The sequence below is a fragment of the Coturnix japonica genome, chromosome 5 (assembly GCF_001577835.2).
Source record: "Coturnix japonica isolate 7356 chromosome 5, Coturnix japonica 2.1, whole genome shotgun sequence".
Lineage (NCBI taxonomy): Eukaryota > Metazoa > Chordata > Aves > Galliformes > Phasianidae > Coturnix > Coturnix japonica.
The window spans coordinates 53,285,804-53,298,475 of record NC_029520.1 but is presented as its reverse complement, the minus strand read 5'-3'; the positions used below and the strand labels follow the sequence as shown (position 1 = coordinate 53,298,475).

The 12,672-nt window shown below is 45.7% G+C and overlaps 1 long non-coding RNA gene across 1 annotated transcript in view; it reads left to right on the top strand.

The window, feature by feature from the left end:
* LOC107315492 overlaps nucleotides 1-12,672 on the top strand; it is a 129,930-nt gene continuing 117,258 nt past the window's right edge. Inside the window, exon 1 of the long non-coding RNA XR_004307344.1 lies at nucleotides 1-87. This is a non-coding gene — a long non-coding RNA (uncharacterized LOC107315492). The remainder of the gene's footprint in view (nucleotides 88-12,672) is intronic.

Here is a 12,672-nt window from a genome sequence, read left to right as displayed (position 1 = left end):
GTTGGAATCGCCTCGCGCTGATTGGCCGCCGGGCGGCGTGACGTCACGGGGCGCGGAGAGGAAATGGCGGAACGGAGCGGAAGTGAGGTAACAGGGCGCCATTACGGGGCGGGGTAATGGCGGAGTGGTGTTAGGCTGATGGCGGGCTGATGGCGGGCTGATGGCGGGCTGGGCTCCGTACGGGAAATGCTGCGGCTGTTTGGGCTGCGGGTCTCGGGGAGCGGCGACAAAGGAGGAGCTCTGCTGCTCTGTTGGCTCTGCTGGCTCCTGGTGCGGTGCTTTGGGGTAGCGGTGTGTGGAGCGGAGCTGCTGTCGATGTGTGATGATTCTTTGTACCCTAGAGCAGAGGAGGGGTTGATTGTGTGAGGAAAGAAAAGCCATCCTGGCTGCCTGCAGGGAACTTCAGCTGACAATAAACAGTATATTTGAATTGGTTTCCTTTGAGTTTAGTGATTACCGGTGCTGCGTACAGGTGGAGCAGCAGCTGTGTAAGGAGGAGAGCTGAGTCCTGCAGGGCCAGTGTTGGGTTTGGAGGTTAAAAGTGCAGGTTCTTTAGCTCAAGGTCACACCTGGAGGGTGGCAGCTGTGTCTGAGCCTTGTTGGGTCTTAACAATTAAAGCTAGTAACAGATTGTGTGTTCAGGTGTCAAAGGTCAGGAATGAGGGTAAAACATCTGGTGCTTTTAAATGCTTTGGGCCACAGTTACTTTGGTTGTGTGAAGTAACAGCTTCTGCTCTGTTTTGATGCCAATGAAACCCAAAAGAGCAAGGAGTCGTCCTGCAAATCACACTCCTACGTGCATGGTCCCATCAGTGCTGTGTTTAAAGTACTGCGCAGGTGTGAGGGATTGTTTAGTGTACCAAAACTACATGGAAAATGCACAGAAAATGCCACTAAGAGAGATCAGATTTGAACACTGCTATACAAGTCCTGCAGGGTAGGGCACTGCTCAGCTGAGGGCCACGCTCACCTGCTCCAGATGGCCAGGCAGGTGGAGGGTCTTGGATGTCCTCTTGCTGAACCTCATTTAACAGTTGGTCTGAAGCCCACCTCGTGTTCTAGTGTTACTGGTCAGTAAGTGTATGCCAAGGAATCTGAGTAGTCCCACTGATTTCTTGCAGCTGTAGAGCTGAACAGGTGCATTTCCTGGGAGTGGGTATTAATGTGGGCTGGTGCTGAAGGTGTGTAAATGAACATTGTTCAAACTCACATCAGAATGCAGAAATCTTTTTATGTGGGAGAGGAGTTCCTCGCCTTATGGAAACTGAGTGTGCAGTGCTGCAGTGATTTCCTCCAGTAGAAGGCGCACACAGGCATTGTAAGCAAGGCTGAAAGCTTTGAGAGCCCAGTGAGCAAAGGGAGAGGAGCAGAGAACTTTCCCCACCAGGAAATTCTAAAGCCAGTAATAAACTATCTTGAATATACAGACGTGTATATGTTAAATATGGGTATACTTACTTCTGCCCTCCCTACCCTGACAGAGAAACATGCAGGTCTTTTTTTCAGCCATACCAGCAATTGGTTTAAAGTCTCAAAAATCTGAAGGACAAATTGGTTGACATAAAAGCCTGGAAAATTAAAACCTAAGTACAGTTTTCTTCCAGGAATGGCTGTATGCCTTCCAGTAAATGAAAGAAAACAAACAAGAAATGGGGATAAAGCACAGTGAAGGTAATGCCAGCAAGTTATGCACCAGTTAGCCAGACAGGTCATAGAATCACCAAGGTTGGAAAAGACCTAAAGGATCATCCAGTTCAACTGTTCACCTATTACCAATAGCTCCCAGATGTGTAGATACGACTGGTGTAATGACTAAGCTACCAGAAAAAATGGCTCCAGGATGAAAAGTTACACTAACAGACGATGACTCTTTGCTGAGCTTCACGGTAATTTTAGGAAAAGAAAATGGAAGAGCTGAGGGCAGAAGGGCATTTCTCTAATTATCAACAGTAATTTATCTTGGCTGAATGGGATACAATAAAAGGTGGTTAATTTTAAACACGCTTCCCTTCTTTTGGTGTAGAGAATCCCTTTGTTGGATATAAGTAAGCAGCTCTGCAGGTTTGCTGTTCTTATAACATGGCTCCTTTCCACACTTGGGCTGCTTCACTCTTCCACTGCTGACAGTTTGTCTCTTGCAGACTTCCATTCCAATCCACAGTGTAAAAACAACAGATGATAGGATGGAAATCAGTCATGATAACAGTTATAGGAGTTCTACTGAGTTAATGGAGCTGGTCAGTGTGTTGGGTAAGGTGAAGGGGAAGTACAGTCCAGTTTGCTACAAGGGGAAAACAAACAGGACACTTAACAGTGCACAAATATCAAATGCTTTTAGCTACCTCTGTCCCATTGGTCTGTTTAATATAATTAAGAGATTAACAGAATTTGTGACGTTGTGTTACCCACCAGCACACTTTCACTCAAGAAACTGCACAGCCAGGAGCTTTCTCTGCATAACATGGAATACAAGTGGGTACTGTTCTTAATCATTTTCCTAAGTGTTCATAGGATGGAAATTAGGCCTTAATACAGCCAGAGGGGCTGCAGGAGGTACCCTGTAAAGGTCACACTGCCACTTGTGTCAGTACCAAGAGCTCAGCAACGTCTGCTTTATTTCGTTGTTGGAAATGTTTACTAACTGGTGTTATTTCCTCCATGAGAGGGGAAATGCCTTTAAGTGATGCCAGTGCTTTTCCTTTATGGCAAACGGGCACTTGTGAGACACCATGAATACCAGTTCAGCAGTGCTGCTAGAAATGGGGGCTGGGATTTTTCTACGATGCCCATTTAGAGGAAGACCCTCAGGAAGAAAGGTTCCCTTAGTGAGTGTGTGAGCACAGTGCTTGGTCCTACAGTGCCTCACTTCACACAGGGCTTCAGAATGGTACTGGAGCACACAGGGATGGGAAGGCTGCTGTTTCCAAGGTGGACACCATCCTTGGTACAAAGGGAACACGGCACTTCTGTGTCATGTTTTCCAAAATGCCTTCCAGGGCAACACGGATCTTTCAAAGCTCCGACTCCGAGGGTTCCCCGGCTCTGTGGGTCACACAGCAATAACAGCTGGGAGGGAAGAAACGGCTCCAAATTGCGGTGCCACAGATTGTTACAGAGCTTTCCTGGGCTCGGATCTATGGGAGCAATAGGTCCCATATAGGTCGTACGAACCAAGTCGTAGTGACCCTTCCCGGTTTTACCGTCTCTAAAGCACTAGAGGGCGGGCTTGGCTTAAAAATCCAGGCTTCGTGCCCCTTCTGCCTGCTCTTCTGCGTTAGTGCCGAAGGAACGAAGGTTTTTATCTGTAGAAGCACATAGGATCCGATGTCCGCATTATTCTCTGTAAATGGTATCTTTGCTTTAGCAAATGCTCGCCGTGATTATTAGGTTTCATGCCACAAGCGCTGTTTGTGTGGATGAAGTGATGAGAGTTACTGAAGTGAAGCATTTCAGTGCTAACGGAGCAAGTTACGGGATGCACTGCGCAGTATAAAAGTGCTGCAATTGATTTGACAGGTGTGAAATTAATATTAAAACTTTTTAATTCATCAGATCGTCGAATCATAGAGTTGTATGAATTGGAAGGGGCCCTTCAAGGCCCCCTGGTCCCACTGCCCCAATGCACAGGGACACCCACAGCTCCATCAGTACTCACAGCCCATCCCCTGACCTTGGCTGTCTGCAGGGATGGGGCAGCACCGCCTCTCTGGGCAGCCTGTGCAGTGCTTCACTACCCCTGTTGTGAAAAACATCCAATCTAAATCTCCCCTCTTTTAGTTTACAGCGTGAGTAAGAGCTACGAGATTAGTGCTTGAGTTACACAGACCGAAAGAGATGTGGAGCAAATGGCAGGGCAGATAGTTACACTTTTCACCATTTATTTAGTGGTGGATTTTGGAGGTAGTCGATATTTTTACCCGTTGTTTTTATTTTGCATAACGTCCTGTATTCCTCCCGCATTTCAGGGTGACCAGTGTGCTGAATCGTTTGGCTGCTAACAATGGCTGAGCTATTGCAGATGGCCTGTCATGATAAACTGCTTTGTGAAGTAATGCACTGCAAGTGCCCTTTGCCTTCCAGTGGGTTTTCCTCTCACGGTCCTGCAATAGTGCCCTGTGGCTCCGGGATGGAACAATCCCGGGCAGTAAAGAGATTGAGATAATGACAGCCCATGGTGACAGCAGAGCTAGCAGAGCTGGCAGATCCAGCCCGGGGGAAGAAAGACACATCCTTGCTGATAGAAATGCCTCCATCCTTTGGGAATTGCAGCTTGGGAATCAAAGCTGACCTCATAGACAAGGATGACGGAGAACAAGCTTTTGATTTATGACGAGATGAAGCTCAAAGTCTGCCCTTCTGATCCTTCCTTACAACACACCTTTTGTATTTTATATGAGCTCTTGCACTTTATTCTTAGAATGTTATCTCCTGGGGTATCATCTTGAAGTCTTTCAGTTTTGCAGTCAGTTCTCTCATCTCCTTTGAAGCAGGTTGTTTTGGTTTTGGTGTCGTGTTGTTGGGGTTTTTTAATCCAACTAAACCCCATTTTTATTGTCACAGACAAACTAGCCATTTATATTTAATACTGATCAGTTGCCTTGATTTCTTTCTTTTACTTTTCCTCCTTCCCTTCCTCCCTCCCTCCCTCCCTCTCCCCAGGCTCTCCTGAAGGCAAAAACCAGATTTGCTTTCTCGACCACTCACTCCTCTTGTCAGCCCCATTCCTTGGTGCCTCGTCTGTCCCAGGCACTTGAATATTAACAAGTTACGTTTTTCATAATGAAATTTATGGGTCAGATCCTTAGTAAAATGTTGACCTCTTCTGACTCAGTGAAGCGATGTTGCTTTTCACCACCGATCCCTGCTTAAGGCTCCCACAGCAGATGGGATCAGCTGTCAGATAGCTGGTTGCTTTGGTGTGTAGGTCTCCTGCAAACTTCTTAACTCCCTCAAAGTGCTAAGGTGCTGTGCAGCTGGGTTTTAACCTTGTCAGCTTATTCTCATCCAAATTATCCAGTGTTCCTATTTGCTGTGCCTTCTGTGACAAGCAATAGAATGGCCATAAAAAGCATTTGTGGTGCTGTCAATTATAAGTGGGAAAGGCTGTGACAGCATAAGCTCAAGCACAGCTTTCTAAAAGGGAGTGTTTCTGTGCATCAGCTCTGCCGTGGCCGTGTTTAGGGCGCTGCTATTCCCATATATCTGTCAGCCTGTCTGTCATCTGCCTGCCTGTCTCCCTGACGTATATTGCTGTAGATAAATACGCTCCGTTGGCGATGAAAAGGAAGTGACCTCATAAGTTTGTCTGTTCAGCCACAAAGGTTTGGTTGTAACGTGACATTCCATCTGATTACTCTGGTTTACACCAAATTCAACAACCTGTGGCCTGCAGATACTCAGCATAAAGAGCAGAGAGAGGCTGACCTTGACAACCTCATTTCTCATTCCTTTCTTGTTATAGGTAATATAGCTGAAAATGTGGTTTTAATTATAGTACTAATGAAAACTGAAAATCCAGACAGACACTTGACAAACTCTGGTACGCTTTATATGACATTTGTGCTAACTACAAAGTACCCAGCTGGGTGTAACATTATCTCTCTTTTCCTTGAGCATCCGCCTGACTTAAGCTGTATAATTAATGTGTACTTTGGCTGGAGATCGGTTTACAGTTGGTTTTTTAGCATTTTTACGTTTTGTAAGATGTTGCAATGAAGCGAATCTGTTTCTTCCCCCTGTGCCCGCACTCTGCAGGGGGAGCTGCTACCTGTGCAGGAGCAACAGCAGGGAGAATACAGCAAAGCGCCTCAGCCAGCTGAGCCTGATGCAATGAAGCCTCCTCCAAAAGCAGGTGTGGGAAATAGAATCAAAGAATGGCTTACCTTGCACCGCTGTTTTCAAGGACATACTGTGGAATCTGAGGGTTTCCTTAACAAAAATACTAAAGGGATTCCTTGCTAAACGTCCAAAACTATATCTGACGTGAAGGGAAGTGGCTTCAGTAGAGCCGCCTGCACAGTGGGGAGCTCAAGGTGTTGCTCTTAGAAGTGAATCCATAAGGATTTTCAGAGTTCATAAGGCTGTTGCTGTGGTTTGAGGATGGTGAGCATGTACCGGGAGCCTCTCTGCATAGCCTGTCCACTGCTGTGCCTTAAGCTTCTTTGCTGATACAAACAAAGGCCAGATATGGATGTGAAAAGTTTCTTCGTATACATTTGTCATGAGGCATTTTACTGATGTCTGACTTCTTTCTGAAATACAAACCGACTCCAGCTTCTCCAAAAGCCAGCCCAAAATACCATAGCTAAAGGGTGACTGCTTTTAAATAGTGCCTTTCTAACAAGGTCTGCTGGGCACTGTTCGTTACAGATCTGCATTGCCCTGGAAGACAGTTTGGAAAACGTGACACTAAACCCAACGCACTGATCAGTCCCATTAACCTCAGTGGAACTCTGTAGCTATTAGCACAGTTCTGATTTTCATCCTATCATCTGTTGTTTTCAGGTTGTGGATTGGAATGGAAGTTTGCAAGTGACAAACTGTCAGCAGTGTGATTAAGTGGTTGTGATGGTGATCAGTGGTTGTGTGTCAGGGTGGAGGCCAGTCACAAGTGATGTCCCTCAGGGGTTGCTCTTGGGACCGGTGCTCTTCAGCATCTTCATCAATGACAGACAATGGCATCGAGTGCACCCTCAGCAAGTCTGAGCAGTGCCATCAATACATTGGAGGGAAGGGAAGCCATTCAGATGGACCTGGACAGGCTGGACTGGCCATGCTATGATTCTATGATTCTATGGAAGAGTGAAGTGATCCGAGTGTGGAAAGGAGTCGTGTTATTAGAACAGGAAACCTGCAGAGCTGCTTACTTCATATCCAACAAAGATATCTATCCATATCTTTTTTGTTTTGAATTAATCACACATCTCTAAAACCCAGAAATACAAACACAGAAAGGTTATAGACTGTCTCTGTGACAGCACCTTGCACAGAGCCTTTCCTTTTCAGTTCCAGTTTGTTGTATGTGAGAACATGTTCATGCAGCAAATTGAATTTTCTGGGCTATGTTTCTCAGAACAACCAGAGGCTTTTAGCATGTAAGGTTTCAGGAACAGCTGGGATCAAAAATTTGAGTGGACCCCAAAGTTACCGGCACTGTCTGTATCCTCCACAGTGGAAACATCAGTTCTTGCACCAAGGAGATAACAGTCCAGATTTCAGAGCCTGGTTGTGTACTATTTTGTGCTGTATCCTCTATTAGCTCAAGCCCAGAATTTTCTCTTGACTCAGTTTGCACAGATTCCCACCCATTCTCTGTTAATTTACATTATTTTATAGTCTGTCACTGGTTGAGAAAGGAGCACTTGACCGAGGGCACTGAATGCATGCATCTCCTGGGGAGACAACTTTAAAGTTTCCCAACCAGAAGCCTATATCAGGGAACCTTACACATTATGTAGTTTGCTGTTGTGTGAGCCAAGCATTTTAAGTCTTGGAGCTGAGAGAGAATAAGATTCTCAACACATTAATTTGGAAGTATGGTCATGAATCGTGGATTTGGCAACCCTGGCTGAAGTATGGTTCCATGAGAAAAATCTCAAAGAGCTCCATAGTAAATAGGCAAAAAACTAACACGGTGACCAGCAGTTATCAAACTGAACTGGCACACTGTTGACTGTTAATGTAACCTGGTCAGATCTACCAAACTTGGTGCCAAACTGACTGATGTGGTTCAACCCAGCACGTTTAATGAAGTCATCCCCTTGCTTCTACACTTTGGCTGTGTGCAACATTACCTAGCAGCAACTGTAAACATCAGTGTGTTTGATTATTGAGTATTGATTTGAGTTTGATTATTGAGTATTGATACTGCAGTTGAAGGAGGGAAGATTGAGGTTGGATGTCAGGGGGAATTTCCTTACTGTGAGAGCAGTGAGGTGCTGGAACAGCTGCCCAGAGAGGCTGTGGATGCCCCGTCCATCCCTGGAGATGTTCAAGGCCAGGTTGGATGGGGCCCTGGGCAGCCTGGGCTGGTATCAATGTGGAGGTTGGTGGCCCTGCCTGTGGTGGGGGGTTGGAGCTTCGTGATCCTTGAGGTTCCTTCCAACCCAGGCCAATTCAGTGATTCTGTGATGCCAAGCAAATGTGCTGCTACAGAAGTGCTGCAAGCAAATTGCTTTTAAAAGCACAAAAGTGTATAAGTTCTCGCAGTGGTGGTTCTAATAGCAATGACAGCAGCTCTGCCCTAGCCCATGGCAGTGGATATTCGGCATGGCAGCAACATAGGTTCTGGTTGTTTGAATTATGCTGTGCACAGCGGCCCCAGAGCTACGTGCAGAGTGGCTGTGGTGAGAGCTGATGGGCTATTTTGTGCCTCAGATGCAGAGTTTTTATGATGGCCGATACTCTGAAGCTCGTTCAGGCAATAAATTTACTTGCCTTTGAGTTTACAAGGCAATAAACAGTTGAGGCCTTTGACCTCAACATTTACCAAATACATTTGCAGCAGTTGTGTTTATTGATGAGTATTTATAGGGAAGTATTTTATACCGAATTTCACGTGTGAAAGAGAACAGCTTAACTCCACAGTGCTTAATTCTTTCTGATTCCTGTCTCTGCTTCCTCTCTCTTTGATTTACTTCACTAGGAGAAGTTGCAGGTTGATGCTGCAAAAGGCTTTTGTTATGGACTGGAATAATTAATCAAACCCCCAGTTTTTAGAACTTCTCCTCCTTTATTTTGAGTGGCTGAGATAAAACTGCATCTGTGTTACATTGTGCAAGGCCATTTGTATAAGATACAAATGCAGCTGGGGATCAGATCCCACTCACTGCGTGTCATGGAGGCAATCGGTTGCCATGATGGGTTGCCCATAGCCATGAGTTTGCTTTAATTTCCATCATGGGTTAAATGAAAGGCTGACAGGCCTGGAGTTTACTGGAAGGCAAAAAGGCAACAGCACTTTCATCCTTTCCTGCGACTGTAGGCTGAGCTCATACGAGGTGCACCTGAGTAACTGTTCCCCAAGCAACCCTGCTTTTGGAGCTGCCACTTTTTTAATTGCATTGGCCCCAATCCAGCAAAATACTTGAGTTAATGTTTAATTTCAGGCACTAAGCATGGGACTTCAGTGTGACTGCTCGTAAGCTTAAAGATAAGCACATGCTCAAGTTCCTTGCTGGAAAATGGCCAGCATGCTCTTTATCTTGCAGCACTGAGCCTGTAAGGTACTCACTGCAATCTGCTGAGATCTTCTTGCTTGACTTCATGTAGAAAAATCATTTCAGCTGCTGGGGAGTTACGGTCATTCACCTGTGAACAGCTGACCAGCTTCTTGCCCCATGCAAGTTGCTTCATGCTACTTCTCAGCAAGATTGGCTGAACAGTTTGCATCAGGAAGTCTGCATGTCTTTTTGTCATTGGACTTTTTGCTTTTTGAGGTATTTGTATTAACATGGCACAGAATCACAGGGGTTGGATGGGACCTCAGGAGATCACTGAGTCCAACACCCTGCTGAAGCAGCTCCCTACAATAGGTCACACAGGTCTCTGTCCAGCTGGCTCCTGAATATCTCCACGGAAGGAATCTGCACCACCTCTCTGGGCAGCCTGTTCCAGTGCTCCATCCCCCTGACCTTCTGCATATTAGTATGGAACTTCCTTTGTTCAGCTGTGGGAACTGGTGATGGAGCACAGCTGACCCAGGGTGCACAGGCACGTTGTTTGCACCTGTGTGACCAGAAGGGTTGGACCCAGAGTAGTGCCTCTGCTGAGCTCATATAAAGGCCAGCCATAGGCAGGGGAGTATCTCTTGGACCTGGGTTGCCTTCACCAGTAGTGTGAGTTCAACTCTTTTCTGTATGTGATTGTTGGCTTACCTGTGAATATTTTCCTGGTATTGCTAAGGTCCTGTCTGGAGCAGTTTTGCTTCTCTGTGAGCATAGTAAGTTGTTTTAGGCTGTTATTCCTTGTCCTATAGCTGTGTACCACGAAAAAGAGTTTGTCCTCCTCCACTTGTCTCCCACCTCCCTTTAGATGTTCGTGTTTATCAGTTCTCCTCTCAGCCTTCATTTCCCCAGTCTGAACAGCCCCAGCTCACTCAGCCTTTCCTCATACTGGAGATGCTGCAGCCCTTTGTTATCTCTGTGGCCCTCTGCTGGTGTCCTTCTGGGAGATCCCTGTCTCTTTTGAACTGGAGAGTCCAGAACTGTGCACAGACGCAGGCATAGTGTAGGAATAGCATGAAAACTGTTAGAAAAATCCTGCTCAGCCGGTTGATCAGTCAGGTGTGCTATGCCAAATGGATTTAGAAAGTAGTGTTTGATATTTCAGTGAATTCCCAGAAATGGATCTAGAGTAAATTGCTTTCCAGTGCTGATATTCATTAACGTGACGTTAAGAAAATGAGCTTATTCAGCAGAGTGGTTCCCTCCACACAGGAAGGAGTAATGCTTTGTGTATTTGGTGTGCTGAGTGCTTCAACAAGAGGAATACTTTATTTCTGTAGCTTTAACTTGCTTTGGGATTCAGATTCACAAGTTATCTCCTAGGTTCACACACTGGAGATCTGTGAAAATAATATGAAGTGGTGTTGATTCCCATCAGGCTAGTGACAAACTGGAGTGCTGGGGCAGGACCCAGGTTTCTTGGAACCCCTGTTGCCTGTTTAATGAGGTGGCTGTGATGCTGGGCTGGAATTGAGGTCCTCTGGTAGCAAAGCGTCAGAGACGGGCCATTGCTTTGTTGGGTTGGGTTCTGGATGTGTATCAGAGTCCTAAGGAAATCCTGCGCAGGGATGTGTAGGTGCTGCCTCAGTATGGATGTTTGGCTGCGTTTGCTGTGAAGCATAAGGAAGGGATAGGCCCATCTGTAGGGATGAATGTTTGCAGCCTCATTACAGCTAAATGAGAGTTGAAGAAGAAAAATGACACGGAGGAGGACAAGTGGGGAGGGACATCCCATTAGCAGCCTGCCTGTATGACACTGAAAAAGGCAACTCTAGATCTGTCGGCACAACTGTGTGTGCAGCGTGCCAAGAAGCCAGATGCTGTTCCTGCTGCTGAAAGACTTTTTTCCACAGCTCAGTGCTGAGGCCTTGTGATGTAAATCCCTGCCCCATGTGTGGCCCTGGGTGCGGGACTTTGCTGCTGGCTAAAGCAGTGGAGACACAAGAGAAGGGGAGATCTGACACTTGGGCTGATACAGAAAGTAAAAACAAAGTAATTGGATTGCAAAGGCAATTTAAAAGGGGAAAGAAAATCCCTTTTAAAAAGGAAAAAAAAATGCCTTTGTAACAGTTAATGATTTATATATTTAGTATTAACATCTGCCTTCACTGGACTTCTCTCTGCTCTATTCCTCCCCACTAAGGCTGATTTCTAATGAAGCATTAGAAATAGTTATATCATTTTATTTATTTTCTTTTTTTTGAGAGCCATTGCTAAGCGGGTGCAAGGCAGACTTCATAGCACTGCATTATCTGCTACATCTTCCTTTATGTGCTTCCATCCTGAGTGGTTCCACCTTCCTGTGGCACACATCCTGGGTGGTGGAGGTGCACTCCGGAGTTTCCTTTGGAGGCCAATGGGCAGAAATCTCCCAAATAACCCCCCGGATCCTCCAGGAATCATTACAGCCCTCATCTTTCCTCCTGGCCCGCTGGCTGCCCTCCAGGATCGCTCTGTGTTGCTATGCAAGGAGTCCCAGAGGTGCTGTGCTGCTCTTTGTGGTCCACAAGGACCTGCTGAAAAGAAAAGAGCTGTTAAAATAAAAGGTTGCATTAAAGAACAGCCATTAAGTTAAAGTTGGATGTAAATCCGCTGTTGTCTTTGAATTCTTTTAAACCTTCAGACTTCTTGTTGTGTACACAGAAAATACCTACTAACATGGGAATCTTTGACTAAATCCCCAAAGAATTATATTTTGTGCTGAAATTCAGTTTTCTTTTTATATCATTTTATTGATCAGAATTCCTTATTTTCTGCTGGAAATAGTTACCTTTTCTTGACATATTGAGGAAGGGGGAAAGCACTGGGTCAGCTGGCCACCATCAGCAGCTTACCCTGACAATGGTTAAGTCAGCAGTGGTTGAGACAACAGAGCCCAGATATTGGTGTGTGGAATTTACATTAAACTATTCAACATGCCATTGATGTAAACTGTTCTATGTTTGTGTCCTTTCTGCTTGTTACTGTTTTTTTTCCCCATGTGCAATGAGTGCTGCCAAATGCTCAGATGCAGGGTTATCTCCTGAAGTCTTTTGACTGACTTAGTAGATCACCCTGCTGTAAGAGGAAAACTGAATGTCCTAGCCCTGGAAGTGTTCAAGGTCGGGTTGGGTGGGGCCCTGGAGAGACTGATCTATAGGTTGCCAACCTTGCCTGGGGTAGAACATTGGAACTGGATGATCTTTAATGTCCCTTACAGCCTAAGTCAGTCTGCGATTCTGTGCAATGAATGGAGAAGTCAAGGGCACTCAGAGAATTGTCTTATTCATTTGGGGAAAGAAATAGCTCAAGCATACTACAGTTGTAGCCTTCGTAAGGATGAACTGACATGGCCTTCATGGAATTGCTCCAATTGATCTCAGCCATAAGCTGCTGAGACATTAATTTGATAAATAACTGTAACATGGCGTGTTTTTGGGGATCATGCACCTACTGAAGGTCTTTCTCA